Below are 17,576 nucleotides of genomic sequence, written 5' to 3'. Positions count from 1 at the left end.
ACTTAGCACTATGTTAATCAAAATATTCTACACTTTTAGGATATTAGATTATCAACAGAAGAAGAGATCTTAGACATCTCATTGCCATGAAGCACATATTTAAGCGAAAAATGGGAAAATGAACTGCAGATATAACAGCACTGAATATGCAGTCTATCATTGCAACATATGGCGAGCTGTACATCTTATTGCTGAATGTGTAATGGCAGACAATCTCAAACTGCTAGTTTACAGCAATCCATCAGTGTATAGTACCTGAGGAATTGGAATTTGTTTTATTCTCAGGTGAAATTAAAGTACATTAAAGGATGGATTTACTTGTCTGGGTAACAAAATAGTAATTGTGCGTGATGGAGTTTTGCAACTGCTGAGGTTCGAAAGGAGACAGTTGTTCCCATTAATTGCCAGTAATGTGGCGTTTTATTCTATTTAATGTATCTTTCAATGGCAAGGACATTATTTTCTGCACATATAAAATAGAAACTTTGCTGTAAATATTTGTACAGAAGCTACTGGATATCTGTTACTCTACCAAATGTGGCTTCTCTAAATCTCAAAATTGTAATTATATTACCTTATTTTGTATTCATACATTAAACAGCACTTAGTATATTCAAACATTTTGGTGTAAATTTGTAACAGGGAACATTTTACTGTCCATTATGTGATATTTTTCTGTAGTATTTAATGTATCATGTACTACATGCAAAACAACAGGGTACGTTTTATAACAGATCTATGCAACAGTAGGGCTAGGTCTAAGGGCCTTATTCAGATCTGATCGCAGTACAAATTTGTTCTCAAAATGGACAAAACCATGTGCACTGCAAGTGGGGCAGATGTAGCATGTGCAGAGAGAGTTAAATTTGGGTGAGGTGTGTTGAAACTGAAATCTAAATTGCAGAGTAAAAATAATGTGGCCAGGATTTACCCTGCACAGAAACAAAATAACTCACACAAATCTACCTCTCTCTATACATTTTACATCTGCCTCAGCTGCAGTGCACATGGTTTTGCCCATTTTGAGAACAAATTTGTACTGCGATCTGATCTGAATAAGGGCCCAAGTGCATTGCTACCATAGGTGTGCAGCTGCTATGGGACTCAGAGCTGGGATCAGCCACATTCCCTATCAAGAGAGAGAGAGGGGTTGGGAGAACCGCACCATAAATAGAATTCAAATAATCTTTTGTCTGTGGATGGATATAGTCCCACCTGACAGGAATCTTATACAAATATCTTTCCTGGCTGGCTAGGGTGCTGTCCCCTGATTTGGAATTATACAATATGAGTAAAGAGAAAAAAGAAAATCAGTTTATTTAGGATGCACTCCTCATCCACATAGTCTTCACTGAGACTTTTTATAAAAACATACCTAAAACTAGATGTATACATTATTGATTTATTAGTGACACTTAACTAGCAGGCCATCATTTTATATTAACAATCTTTAAATTGTATTAATTGTATGTGACCTCATTGAATAATTCCCAGTACCAGGGATTTCAAGTAGCAAAAATATTAAAACAAGATATAGATATAGAGAAAAGAAAAATTGTAAAGATTAAAATACATTTCTGTGATCTGTAGCTTGATACTTCTTGTATATAAACTGCTTTTGTGATGCAGGTACACTTTTATTGAAATTGTAGCCTCTGTTTATTGCATGGTGATAAATGATAATGATATCACTGTCTGCTGTATTAAATGCTAATTGTATCACTGTCACTTGTATTGTGTCTTTATTTAGTTGCCAGTTCTTTTCTCCTTCATTGGAAACTTGTATCTTGATGCAACAGATACAATGTATGTGCCAAGGTGGTAGATTATTTCTGTATCAAAGCAAATGATTATATATATTCTTTAAATAATACTGGTTGGTTGCGTACATACAGTTGCGTACACACGGGGCAAACCACCGATTGGATCCTCCCAAAAATATCCAATACACTGTATGTGAATTGACAGTGTTTGGTGCGTGCAATCTATACACTACACATTACCATGGTGGCTTGGTAGCATACAGAGTAGGTTAAGTATTTTGGCATTCATTTGTGGCAGTTATATACAAGAAGTATCAAGCTACAGATCACAGAAATTAATTTTAATCTTTACAATTTTTCTTTTCTCTATATCTATATCTTGTTTTAATATTTTCACTACTTGAAATCCCTGGTACAGGGAATTATTCAATGAGGTCACATACAATTAATAAAATTTAAAGATTGTTAATATAAAATGATGGCCTGCTAGTTAAGTGTCACTAATAAATCAATAAAGTATACACCTAGTTATAGGTATCAAAGCTACATGCGCTACAGTATATGTGCATTTTCAACTATTGGTATATACAAAGTGGCCCTTATAAATAATAATAATAATTTGCCTTGGAACCTAAAATATATTTAGTTATAAGTAAAATGGGGTACAGTGTACTGGCAACTCTACAATATGACATAATGGGGAGCAGATGTACTGATGGAGCCACTCTCATTAGAGTGGCTCCTGGCATGGTGATCGCCACTCCTCACCATGGAATGAGGCATGCATACGTCGAAGACGCTCACGCACCTCATTCCCGGCAATGGACAAGCAAGCGCGCGAGGCACTCATGAGTCCACCTGCGTGTCATGTGCCAGCACCAGATCTGGGTGGCTGGTGATGCGACAGCAACCATTACGCTGACCCCATTTGTATTAAGCCTGGTGAAGTGATAAATTGATGATAAAGGGAAAGGTATATAACATACCATCCAGCCAGCTCCTAACTCAATTTTTTTAAACCAAGCCTGTAACTTGGCAGTAAGATGATTGTAAGGCTCACAGTGGCGAGAGCAGTGGAAAAAGTAGTGTCCAAATGGGAATTTAGGGTCTCTGTAATGGTAAAGGGTGGGGACCAATTTGTTAAAGAAAGATCTGGCATTCCAGATCACACTGGAGAGAGCAAAAGAGTTTGTACTTAAGTTGAGATTAACTTGAAAGACAGGGATGATGTGGAAGTAGTAATGGTGCTAGTGTCTGAGATACAGTAGTATAGGAATCTGCAGGAGGTGGGCAGGGATGGAGATGAGATAACAGGAAAAAGGCAAGGAGGAAGGGAGCAGGGTTATGTCTTGGGAAAGAAGGAAAATTGTGGGGTAGATGTGAATAAATTTGGAGTAACTGGAGAGGAGGGGAAGGGAAGCAGAGGGGTGGTGGATGATAGATAGATGAGGGGAAATGGGATGATGTGTAGAAGACAAGGGGAGAAGGATAAAGATGAGACACAATATAATGTTTTTGTAGACACTGAGTGATGGGGGAATTGTATATACAGTAGCCACATCCTGCAATTAGGCCATGCCCCAAAAATGTTTATGGGGTGATTAAACACTCTAAAGTTGAGGGTGGAGTGTTATTGCCCCCCCCCCCCCTCCGCTTCAGCAGCACACTGCAGCATGTGCTGTGCTGACAGCAGGCTCAGCATGAGCTCTCACACTGTCAGTGAGATGCTTATGCTGAGCCTGCTGTCAGCACATGCTGTAGGTGTGTGCTGCTGCCGCTCCCCAGGAGGGATGGAGGGGATTGATGTGGGTCGGACTAGAGCCCCCTCCGGGCCCCTCCAGCAAGCCGGGGCCCGGGTAATTAGTACTCGCTCCCCCCTCCCCTCTCGGTGGCCCTGCCGGTGAACACTGGCCCTGCCAGATTGCTCAGCACACATAGCTGGTGCATCTCTGTATGCTAAGCAATCTTACTGGTGCACATCGCTCTGTGTGTAGGCTCCTTAACTCCTTCTCCAGCCTCTCTTCTATTAAATCGGCCAGGCCATTGACAGACAAACTGCACCTTATATAGGGCTCATATGATCAGAGATTTCCTGTCCTATGTGATGGGCAGCTTTCATGGCATCATGGTTGCCGTATGCTGCCTGATGGTGGGAGAGAGATCTGATGCTGTGTACTAGGACGCAGGTCAGATCACTTCTGCAGTAGGAGGTGTCTGCTTGTAAAAGACAACTCCTGCTGCATTACCATATAGAACTATCACAAGGAAGCCTCACTGATAATAAGTTCAATCACCTCTCAATAAAGCTTCTTTATACTGTATATCTGTATCCCATGGGCATAAAATCCTCCTAGAGGATGATTGAGGTTAATTCTGCTCCTTTGTTTTGGATCAGGGCTGTTTTAAGTAAAAAATATAATTTTTATATAGTTTACTACACAGAGCTGGGGAAAAAATTTAATATAATAATGCATTTAGTCCATAATATCTAGCATAGTTACAGTAGCTATTTTACTAGTAATCTACAAGTTATCCCAAGCAGCCAATGACAGGAAAACATCATCATTTGTAGCAGAAATGACATTAGATTGTTTTCAGCAAATATAGATGGTCAAACTGATGGAAGTCTGCAAGATTTCCTAAAGTACATACAGCTACAAAGACACTCACTGTCTCTGACTTCTCTACTCAAATGGCTTGGTGAGTTCCCCCATCAATCCCCCCTCTCCCATCTTCCAGAAGCTCCAAGATTGCAGATTGGACGCTGCTGCTTCTGATGCTGTGGAATCCTGCCTACCCTAGTGGGCGTGGGCAGGATATCGCCACTCTGACCTGCAGCTCGGCTCTGGAGCCCCAAACCATCACTGCGGGCTGGAGTGTGCATACAGCATAAATCCACCTTGGTGAATGAACCAAGGTGGAACCAAGGTGGATGTATGCTGTATGCACACTCCCCTAGGACATCCTTATTGTGTGGGTCTCATTCCGCTAAGCCTATCATCTGTTATTGCTGGAGAAAATTCACACTCTTTGGCTATTATCGGACATTGCCTACCTGGTTATCAATGTGAAATTCTGAAATTCATTCTTGATTCGGATTTACATAGCTATTACTGAATTGCTCATGATGAAGTTGCCCCTGATGAAGTCATGAGAATGACGAAACGCGTTGGGCTTTCCGCTATCAACCCTTCAGAGTTGTGCATATTTGTAAACTGTATTTGATTCATTAATCCACCCAAACTGCATATTTGTACAAATATTTGTATATTTGTTACACCTGAAATAGGGTATATTAGGCAAAATCATATCCATTTAATGTGTTTTATTAAATATTATTTTTTTACCGCAATTTTTGTGTTACTCTAGCGCCCTATGAAAGCCCCTTTTTCTCTCTCATTTCTATTTCCTGGATCCTATCTAACAGAGGATCCTTCAGAGGTGCTGCTTCCTTAAACTCAGAGCGCAGAGAGGGGACCCTTGTATTTTGTTTATATATATATATATATATATATATATATATATATATATATAATATTAACCCCTTCACGACATTGCCTTTTAAGGTATTTTTTTTCCTCCTTGCGTTCAAATAAGCGTAACTTTTTTAATTTTCCGGCTATATAGACACATGAGGGCTTTTTTTTTGCGGGACAAGTTGTACTTTTTAATGGTACCATTTACTATACCGTATAATATTCTGGGGAATCAGGAAATAATTCAATGTGGGGTAAAAATAAAAAAAAAACGCAATTCCACAATTTTGCGCTGGTTACGTTTTTTTTGGAGTTCATAGTTCGTTTAAAATGATGGGTTATCTTTATTCTATGGGTCGTTACGATTCCGGTGATACCAAACTTATATAGTTTTCGTTACGTTTTACGACTAAAAAAAAAAATAGAATATGTTACGGTTTTTCGAATTTGCGTCGCCATGTTCTGCGGCTTATAACTTTTTTATTTTTCCACCTACGGACCTGGGTGAGGGCTCATTTTTTGCGGGCTGAAGTGTACTTTTTAATTAATACCATTATGGGATATGGGCGACTTTCTGATCTCTTTTAGCTATTTTTTTTTGGGTAGGCGATGCGACCAAAAAACGTAGTTTTGGCGTTGGGGATTATTTTCCGTTTACGCCTTTAACCGTGCGGGATAACTAATGTTATATTTTAATAGATCTGACTTTTAGAAACGCGGTGATACCAAATATGTTTATTTTTTTATTTTTTATTTATTTTTATTTGGGAAATGGGGAAAGGGGGGTGATTTGAACTTTTAATATTTTTTTTTATTTTTTTTATTTTTAAACTTTATTTTTTTATTTTTTTTACTTTTACTACAAGGCCCCCTAGTGTACTTGACCACTAGGGGGCGCGATCGCCTGTACTAGGTTCAGCCATAGAGCTCTATGGCTGAACGTAGTGATTTTATGCACTTCCTATTACATCCTGCCTGAGGCAGGATGTAATAGGTATGCATACACGGCCAGCACAGGGGTCTACATTAGACCCCTGGCTACCATGGCAACCAATCGGCACCCTCCGATCTCGCTGCGGGGGGCCCCGATCGGCGCCGGAGGGGGGCGCCCCCCCTCCGATCAGCTATTTAAGCACTGCGGGCGCTTTGCCCGCGGTGCTTAAAGGGTTAAACGGCCACGATCGGCGAACTCGCCGCTCGTGGCCGTGAGAGCAGGGACCTGGCTGTAATATACAGCCATTACCTGCTCTCTTTCAAGCCAGCTCACTCCGTGAGCTGGCTTGATTCCCCCGCAACCGACATATGACGTATATATACGTCATATGTCGTGAAGGGGTTAAAGCAAAGGCCTCAACTCTGTGTGCACTATCCTACTTAAGTAGTAATTTCTAAGGCTTGATAATACCTGGGTATTTAAATTGTGTTTTTTGTGTTTTGTTTTCACTTGCAATAGAAGAACTGTATAGGCCATTTATTGTAATTTATAGTTGAGCAGTTGTGATACAAATTTTAAGGCCCCCTTACACTTGTCCAACTTATTGTCCAACAAGTTGGACCTGATTGACTCGAGATTTATCCTATGTGCAGGAGGATCAATCTCTTGCAATCTCTTGGTTATACCCAATGGAACAGGATTGTGCATTGGGTCCTACACATCAGGCACATCAGATTTTGTCAGACAGGCACATGAGATTTTGTCAGATAAATTGACCCAATCCACCTGAATTGGGTCAAATCTGACAAAATCTCACAAGTGTAAAAGGCCCTTTAAAGAGTGTATAAATATAATAATAATAATAATAATAATAATAATAATAATAATAATAATAATAATAATAATAATATAGATTTGCCTGGTGTAATATTGTTCTTTTGTGAAGTCTGCAGAGGCCAGAAACAGAAGAAGGTAAACAGGAGTAAATTGTATACAAATATATGTCTTATGTGAGATCAATGCAACCCTTTAATAGTATAGGAAGGCTGTGCCAAACCAGCCTAGGTTAAAGCTTCGTACGACTGAAATAGTTTGGGTGCAGGCACATATTGCAATCTAGCAACCCACATTTCCAAAGTAATATAGAGTGGGTTAAAGTAGAAACAGTGAAATCACAGAAAGTATAACTCTAGACTGCATACATACTGTACATTTTTTTGTGTATTTACCTTCACTCAAATGTATTTAGGTGTTACATGTATTGCTCAATAGACATATGAATTGATTCTGCATGCATATTTTCACACTACAAACTGTTTTTAGCAATCCGCATTGGTTTCACTGGCATTCTTGTAGGATTAGGGTGAAATCTACACTCCTGCCTGTGGTTTGCTGTCTGTCTAGACATCATTAGTATCTGGATAACTTACATCTTACGTTCTTACTTTGTATATCCGGTAAAAGTTTTTGGAGTTAGACATATCAGGTTTCTCAGTCATATTCTTAAGTATTAGGTTATAACAGTTATGTACAGTATATTCATGCTAATATCTATATATTTTTTATAGTGCAGAAGTGTGTAACACATTAAAACTTGTACTAACACATCTGTTTTACTAATGAAAAAAAATATATATCTACATATATATCTATACAAACACACACACACACACACACACACACATATATATATATACCGTGTATATATATATATATGTATGTATGTATGTATATATATATATATATATATATATATATATATATATATATATATATAGTTCTGTTCCCCAGTCCGCAGATTGGAGATGTGGGGCACTCTCCACAGACAACGCTTCTCCAAATGAGTGTTGTAAGTCAAATAACTTGAAATAATCCGAAGGGTCAAATCAGCAATAAAGTCAATTTATTTATAATCCAAACAATGCCCTGACGTTTCGGTCCGTATAACAAGGACCTTTTTCAAGGAGCTTAGTGTGGAATCAATAAACAGCATCAGGCTAGAAACGGGAATAAGCACCTCATCCTGGAGGGGGACAGCCTGTCACACATCTCCAATCTGCGGACTGGGGAACAGAACTATATTGTGGGTACACACTCCCTTTGTAGGGCACCCCACCATTGTGACATTCCAGTGCGAGTGCTGTCTCTCCCCCTCCTTATATATATATATATATATATATATATATATATATATATATATATATGGATATTTGTGATGGTACTAGCGCTGGAAGGCCCTAGATTTTTTTGGATATTTCCAGATATTTCACACTATCTAGTGTAAAGTCTCATATGCACTCCCCTCTATCCTTTCGGGTGGCAGCACCTTCTCCTGTGGGTTCTTGTTCTTTTGAACCCTCTGTATGATAAATCTGAAAAAAAGGGTAAGATGGGCGCCTATAATGCAGTAAATCCTTAACAGATTTTGTCTCCCTTCACCACATGAAAACAGACACACCCCCAATTCAAAGGTGTACCGTATAGGGTGGTTATCCACCACTGTTCTCTGAGCGTCTTAAACAAGAAGATCCTGGAGCCTCTGCAGATCGATCTAAAGGAAAAACCTCCACACTATACTGTCTGCAGCTGCTTCAGCCCACATGTGGGAAGTAGGGGAAGTGGGTGGTGTAGGCCTGGCAGGCTACCTAAAATGGCCACTGCTGCAGCCAAAAATATATATATATATATATATATATATATATATATACATACATGAGCTGGAGTACCCGGAGGTACCCTGGATTTTAAGAATGTTTGTTTACAAAAATCAATTTAAATATTAAACACACAGTATAAATAACATTGTGAAAATCATTGTTTACATACACCTTGCAATCGTGAAGCGTAATTCAGTATAGTCAGGGAGCTGAGAATGTAGTCAGGGGATGCAGTGCTCCCCCTATAATTTGGTTTAAAACAATACAAAGAATATACCTATGACACATATTCTGTGTCATAAGTATTTTCTTTATACTATTTTTGCAATTTGTGACATTTAAATTTGCTTCCCGCTAACAAGTGTAAGGGGACAAATCAAGCGGGAGTGGGGCTAAACCGTTAGCTAGAAAAGCCCATTAAAAATAATGTCAAAAGCGGCACTTTTAAAAGTTCAGATCCAGCTGCTGACCAATCATAGCAGCCCCTGTCAGTTAGTTTCCTGAAGTGCTGCCTTTATTCATCTCTCCTCTCCCCTGTCATCTATCCCCGTGACCTGGCTCCCCTCTCCCCTGTTATCTGTCCCCACATTCCAGCTCCCCTCTCCCCTGGTGCACCCCTGGTGAGTATAATTGTTTTTTTTTGGAGTGGCGGAGGGGGTTCGGTTTGCCCTAGCCGCTGGGAGGGGGGGGGGGGGGGGGGTGGCTGTGACAGTGCCACTCTGTTTACAGCCACCACTGCATGTCACTGCCACATTGAGCATACAGCAAATATTGTGTTTTTTAATTAGTTAAAAATGCTCAAAGCATAGCAAATTATATATATAAAAAATTGGGATATCATAAAAGGTGAACAATTTAATAAACATCAACGCAATTTGAGCTAATTAAAAACAGACACTACTAGCCAACTGGATTTATAGAAAAGGTGCTGGTTGGTATTTTACCAGACTGGATTTGGGTGTAGGGAATAGACAATGGCCCTTATCCTGGTTCACCCCCAAAGACAAATTCCTTTCTTTTTAAATGGACAAAACCATGTGCACTGCAGGTGGGACAGATGTAACTAGAATTAGATTTGGGTGAGGTTTTACTTCAAAGTGAGATCTATATTGCAGTGTAAAAATAAAGCAGTCAGTATTTTCCCTGCACAGAAACAAAATAACTCACCCAAATCTAATTCTCTCTGCACATATTGCATTTGCCTCACCTGCAGTGCACATGGTTTTGTCCATTTGAGAAGGAATTTGCCTTTGCGAGTGAACCAGAATAATGGCCAATCTGTATTGATACACAGATAACAATTACTAATGTCCTGATCTGCTGGAGGAATTTTTTTGAGTCCTGAAAGGGTACTTGGAGTGGATCCGATATGTAATGCCGGCGGTCGGAATCCCGGCGGTCGGAATCCCGGCGGTCGGAATCCCGACACTGGAATCCAGACCGCCGAAATCCCGACATGGGGGGGACGTGGAGCCACGCAGCGGGCCCGGTGCCTCGCTGCGCTCGGCACGCTATTTTATTCTCCCTCTATGGGTGTCGTGGACACCCACGGAGGGAGAAAGTTTCGGGATTTCGGCGGTCGGGATTCCAGTGTCGGTATTCCAGTGTCGGGATTCCGACCGCCGGGATCCCGACCGCTGGCAAATTGACTGCATCCCCTTGGAGTCAGGAAATCCTCTTGTTGATGCAGTGGTCCAGACTGCTAGGCAGTCTATGTAGATGAAACTGTCTTGGGGTGCAATGTCCAAAGAATCCAGAAAAGGGACTGGTATTCCAAGAAGAGTTGGCAATGAGTTGTGTTAAAAGTTCTGTACTGTGTGACTGATTGGACCCTGGTGCAACATTTTTTAGATCACCTTTGATAAATCTGCATTTGTGCATCAAAACGTAGCAGGCAGACTGTCGATCCATATGGACCGTCGCATAATAGAGAGGATTTCATGACACCAAGTACCCTTTCAGGGCTCCAAAAAAATCCTCCAGCAGGTATGGTTATTGGAAAAATACATGCACATGGGCAGTATGAATGGGTATGGATCATATGGGTGACCTAGAGATGGTCGACAGTCATTAGGTCGACATACTGCAAGGTCAACATACTGCAAGGTCAACATGTTGACCTTTTGACTGTTTACCTAGACCATGTTGACCCACTGCTTGTGTCGACCTAATGACATGTAAACCTTGTCCCATGTTGACCTAGACCCATGTCGACCTCGCTGCACGTCAACCTAGTGGTGTTGACCTAATGACTGTTGACCATCTTTAGGTCGACCCACTGACCGTATCCCATATGAATGGTAAGTCCCGGAGTGTCCATACACATGTGTTAAGCCGCATTACAATTGGAGCTACAGTACATGTGTATTAGCCCAGGGCACCTGGAACATTTAACAAGGCCCTGGACATAATACATAATACTGTAAGCATGGGAGAAAAGTGGATATACAGTAGTAACTGACAAGTGTAAGTTGACTTACAAAGAGAGATTTTTAAAACAATCTGTGTATATTACAGTCATTCCAAAAAGCTTATTGATGCATGTTGCAATGTATTGGTAGGATATAAGAGGAACATTTTATTTTGTCATTGTGAAAGTTTTATACCCATGTTTTTAGATAATAGACCTATAGATTAAGATAACATTTTTAAGTATTCTTTGGGCTCCAATGTGATCCTGAATGAGTGTGTAACATTAGGTAGTCCTATTTAACTTATTTTTATTACTCATGTATCATGTTTCAGCATGAAGATTCCTCGATGTGCTGGTGTGCATGGAAAAAAAAAAAATGAAAATATTGTACATTATTTAGAACAATAACAGATCATAACAGCTGTCATCCTCGGTATATTAAATAAAACATGCCACTTGCACAATTTGTTTGAATGAAAATCATTTCCGGTAAAGAACAAATTAAATTAAATCTAAGAACAATTATGAAAATCTGCAAGAGGGAGAATACGTGGACAGATTACTCAAGAAGTCACACTTTTTAGTACTTTGTAGTATCACCTTATTTCTACATTTTTAGATTATTACCAAATGTGTTGTACCTGATTTCTAGCTTCAGCAACTAAAAAAAATAATCCCAGCTAAATGTTGCAATAACTCTTTAATGAAAGGCATCTGAGTTGCCTGGATTTCATGGAATTCATGAATTTATTAAATATTCAGAAGGAGAATGATTGCTAAAACAAAACTTTTCAAGCTCACATGATTGAGCAAAACTGTCACTCTCTAGCTAAAAAGTGAAGATTCTATACTGTCAGCTAGGATTGGCACCACCAGGAACAGAGGCTCAGAGTCTAACATGCCATTGGTCTTCACCAGGAGCCCCTGCAAGGGAGTATGGGCTACCTGCTGTTGGCTTGCAGAGCTGCATATTTTACCCTTCTAATTTATATGTGCTGGAATTGAAAAATTCTGGTTTTGGTTATTTGTGTTGTATATAGATTTGCTTCTTTTACTGTATGACTGTATGCTTTGAAAGGTAATACACACTTGTCTGTAACTTGATGTTTAACTATTACTGTACCTAACAATTTCTGACAACAAATTTTACCTATGAGTTGCACCCCCCCTTTCCCATCAGGTAAATCTGACACTTGCAGAGATTACTTACAGGTATCAGTGGCAGTGACTTTCCATAGAAAGCACATCCTTCTAATCACAGACAGACAGACAGGCAGTCCAATGGGTAGGCGTTTTCTCCTCCTTGGACTGCCAGTCCAAGATGCCATAGAAGAAAGAACACTTCCCATGGAATGCCATTCCAATGATATTATGGCAGCCTAATCTGACTTCTAGGGGATACAGCTGATGCAGTCTATAGAAGATAACTTGTTCTTTTCAGCACTGGGCTTAAGCCCTGCCTCCGCTGCAGCCAAACTTAAGCCACCCAGTGACATCAGCCTTCAATCACCAAAAGTGAAGGAAAATCAGCCAGCACTTCCCAGCCAGAAAGTTAATGAGCCACCATTGGTTTCTACCATGTAAATAAATTTACTAATTTTACATCTGTTTGTGTTTGTGAGTACTTGAAGATATTAATGATGATTTATTGATGTTTGTAGAATTGCAATTTTACAGGTGGTGTTTGAAAATTAATATTTAGCAGCTGATTGGTTGGTATATCTCCCTCCACTTTTTCTTTTTTTCAAGTTGCAAAAATCCACCTCCCAAAAACAGTAATGATCTCCTAAAATTAAACAATAGAGTCAAGAGCATCAGGTGATTGTTCTATCTTTTTGGGATTTAAAGCATGAATAGTGTGTGCTTTTATTTCATAATATTTTTTGACTGACTCATTTCAAAGGGAAAAATTGAACCAGGTTTTAAAATACCAATACTGTCTTTACAACATTGGTCTACTACAGCAGTTCTCAAACTGTGGATCCTGACCCCAAAGTGGGTCCCTACCTTCTCAGCATGGGGTAATTTTATTTTCTAATCTCAGTCAGTGATTCAATGAGTCTGTTGGATTGTCTGTTATTTAGACTCTTTACATCATTTTGTGCCTTCACAATGCTGCCAGGCGTGTGCTGTCTGCTGACATCACTATGGCCCTTATTCTGGTTGGTGCGGCCAGAGCCGCACACGGGGCTCCGGCCGCACAAACCAATCCCCGCCCACCCTACGGATCGCCACGGCCGTCCGTACACGGACGGCTGGCGATCCGCATAAAAATGGTGGAGGCTACGCCTCCACCATGGTGGGAGCTGCCCCCTGCATTCGATGGTCGTCGACCATCGAAGGCAGGTCCGCACGCCGCGGCAGCTCCCGCAAGCTGAGACCACACGGACAATCGTCCGTGTGGTAGCTTGTATGGGGGCTGAAAGCTGACATCCGGCGACGTCAGCTTTCCGCCCCCATGAGTTGCGTCATGGCCTCATTACCATGCATACGCCCCGCGTTTGCATGGGAACGCCCATGAAACGCGGGGCGTACACATAGGGAAATGAGGGCATGATGCCTCTCACGCCCCTATACGCCCCCTTTGCGACGGACGAAATACGTCTGCGGCGAAGGGGGCTGCACATGCGCAGATTCACCTCTGCGCATGTGCAGAGTAAAAACATCGGCGGTACGGCCGCACGCGGGCCGTACCGATCCGATTAGAATAAGGGCCTATGTGATGTGATGACCTTCTTCAGTAACTTGCTGGGGTCCCATATTATTTTTATTGTCTCATGGGGTCCCAGAGAAAAAATAGTTTGAGGACCCCTGGTCTACTAGAATAGTGCCTTGAGAGGAAAAAAAAGGACAATTGCTTTGTTTTGTGTTTCCAGTTTGAGAATTTGGACAGAAAACTTATATTTTTTTATTACTAGTTATATAGCACGCACATATTCCACAGCGTTTTACAGAGAATAGTTGAACATTCAAATCAGTCCCTGCACCAGTGGAGCTTACAATCTATATTCCCTACCACATGTACACACATGTACACACATGCACACACACACACATTCATTCTAGTTTAATTTTGCTGGGAGTCAATTAATATATTTTTTTGATTGTGGGAGGAAACTGGAGTACCCGGGGGAAACCCATGCAAGCACGGGGAGAATATGCAAATTCCGCACAGGTAGGGCCATGGTGGGCATTGGAGCCATGACCTCAATGCTGTGAGACAGTAATGCTAACCATTACACAATATAGTGTATAATGTGTAATACAGTATACCTATCTCTTATATATTTAGCCAGAACTGTCAATCAGTGTGTGTATAACGCTGGGCGGAGTCAGAGTGAAACTCCACCCAGTGTTATACACATACCAAGGATCTGGGCTATATATGAAGAGACCGATAGTCATCGACAGGCCTGTGCAGCAGGCTGCCAGAGTCTATTTATGTAGCTGAGTAAATGTTTACAGTACTTTAATGTCCCCTTTCCTCTCCCGCTCCCTTTCCCCATCCTGTCACACGCTCTGAGAGGTGGAGCCATACTGTAAGCAGCCAACCTGCTTGTGCTGTGGTTGCTAGGTGACAGCTGGAGGCTCTGCATCGGATGTCTGAGTGTGGGCTGCTCTGCCGCGGCACTGTGTAAGAAGTGCCCCGGACAATTGGGGTCACGGTGTGAGCAGAGTGCGATAGCTGTCAGGGCTGGAGGAGCTTCTGCTGTGACCGGTGACTTCCTCCCTAAGGAAGGCCTCTGCAGTAGCCCTTCTTACCTGGGAACTGGAAGCAGGGCTCAAAAGCCTGGTACTAGTCAGAGCGCAAGACCAGGCAGTGGGAGAAGGTGTTCTGCTTGCACCGAGCCACAAAGCACACACAGGAGCTCCGGCCCCCTTCTCCCGGGCAACATGTATTTGCTGTAGAGAGCATCTAAAAAAAGTGTATCCACAAGGTAAGGGAGCAGACCACCGGCATGCTGCCCCCTCTGCTGCTGTTGGCCGCTACCTGTCCTCTTCTCTCCTAGCAGGGCCAAGTCCATGTGGAATACCAGGTGAAGTGGAGAGGGTGGACTTCCAAGTTAGTGACTGCCTCTCACATGTGTACGGGTGGTGTGCTCCCACCAGCCTGCCATTACGCTGGCCAAGGTGGCCTAGCATCACATTTCATGGGGTCATTTACCAGCTAGATGCTGACATTCTTGCACCTGTCTTAATACAAAAGTCACAGGAAGGAATATCATATGCCCCTATCACACCTGCCTCTCATGCTTAAAAGGGGGAGGGCTGGGCACTTAAAACATAATTTACAATAAATTCAGTTTCCCAGGGGGCCGGGAGAGTACATAGGCAGCAGCAGCACCGAACATCCGCCCGCCCCTCACCAGCGAACATCTGCCCGCTCCTCACCAGCAGCGGTGCCGACTCCAGCAGCAACACCAACACCAACACCTATAGAGTAGGGCCATATTTCACACAATAAAGGCCCTTACATGTTAAGGGGGCAAAGCCCCTTACGACGGTGTGAAGAGCACCCGTAGGGCGCGATGAATCACCTAGTGTAAAGTAATCAGTAAAGCTAGTATATACTGTAGTAAATTACTGCTCTGTAATATATGTTAATGCATTTATATCTTATTAGGCTGCAGTTTACTAAGGATATACTAAATGAAGACAGCCTATCGTAATAACCAGTTTGATGTTTTGTAATAGCCAGAGGCATAATTCTGTTGCTGGAAGCTTTTTAGCCTTGAGCTATAACATTATTTTAACCTTGTGTTCAATATCAATTTTTTTTTTAAATTAAACTAGTGTATAAGTGCTCCTCTTAGATTATATTTTAAGCCATCTGCTACAGGCAAAATACTGTACAGTATTATATTTGCCTGCATAAAAAAACAGGTTAAGATAAAATGTGTAATTCTTATTGTAATTCTTATTGTTATTTTACATTTAAATTGGTAATCCCTATAGAGTGTGTAAATTGGAGTCCCAGACACATGTGTACTACTCTTTTAAAGGCCATAAAATATGCTGAAACAGAGATTGGTTATGTACTGTACTGTAATACAGTGAGCAGATTAATAAATACAATGGCGTGCTTATATACTGCAGCAATGGAAAGATTCTGCAGAGTTTAGCAAAGATCTGTGAAATTTAGAGTTAAATGGTGGAAGCATGAACTACAGGCCACCAGATGGAAAATCATTGGATTTGAAAACATTCAATATGGTACAGTGAAACTAAAAAATATCTTGGTATTTTAATTATTTTAATCCCATCAGTTTTACAAAACACCATTGCAAAACAACATTGTAAAATGTTCTGTGCTATTGCATAGGTAAAGGAAAATTGGCGAACTAAAAACAGGGATATACGAAGGGGCGGATTGGGATGAAAAACCAGCCTGGAAAATTTCTAAAAGCAGCACTACAAAAGAGGTGGAGTCAATGAAGGGGGTGGAGTCTTTAAAGAGGAGAAGGCAAGGTAACCATTATCAAAAGCAAGAGCCCCCTCCAGGGGCATATCGAGGGCAGAGCCAGTGGAGCACGAGCCCCAGGCACCAGAAGATAAAAGGGCACCAGAGCCGTGCCTGCACCGCCAGCTCACTCGCGCCCCTGCCCGCAGCTCCCCCGCTCGCTCCCAGCTGCGCGCTATGTCCGGTAGGCATGCTGCTATTTTCAATGCGCGTCTCCCGCTGAACCGATAGCCAATAGGTGCTTGCAGTCCGGCAGCCAATCAACTGGTGGCTGCTGGACCATGAGCGCCTATTGGCTAGCGGTCAAGCAGGAGATGTGAATTTTAAATAGCAGCACATCTACCGGACATAGCAGGGAGCCGGGAGTGGGTGAGGGAGCAGGGCACATCCATAATGTCCTCTGTCGTGGTCGGGCAAAGGGGGGACGGAGCACTAGTGGCTGGGCAGAGGGGAGGGGTGTCATGGAGCTCACATGGCTGGGCGGAGGGGGGGCTGTCATGGAGCTCACATGGCTGGGCAAAGAGGGGGCTGTAATGGAGCACACATGGCTGGGGAATTGAAAATAGTGGCGGGGAGCCGGCTGCACAGTTCTGTCCCCCTTGGCAATGAGCAATTTCAGTCCCCCTTGGCAATGAGCATGAAGCCCCTGGCATCGGGCATGTAGGTAAGTGGCACTTATGTGTCAAATGTGTAATGGGCATTACGGTGTGTTATATAGTATGCAATGGGCATTACGGTGTGTTATATAGTATGTAATGGGCATCACAGTGTGTTATATAGTATGTAATGGGCATCATGTGTGGCCTTATGTGTAATTGGCATTGCTGCATGTGGCTTTATGTGTAATGGGCATTACGGTGTGTTAAATAGTA

This window comes from Crinia signifera, chromosome 1 (genome assembly GCF_055691185.1).
Source record: "Crinia signifera chromosome 1, ASM5569118v1, whole genome shotgun sequence".
NCBI classification, from domain to species: domain Eukaryota; kingdom Metazoa; phylum Chordata; class Amphibia; order Anura; family Myobatrachidae; genus Crinia; species Crinia signifera.
This window is presented reverse-complemented; position numbering follows the sequence as displayed.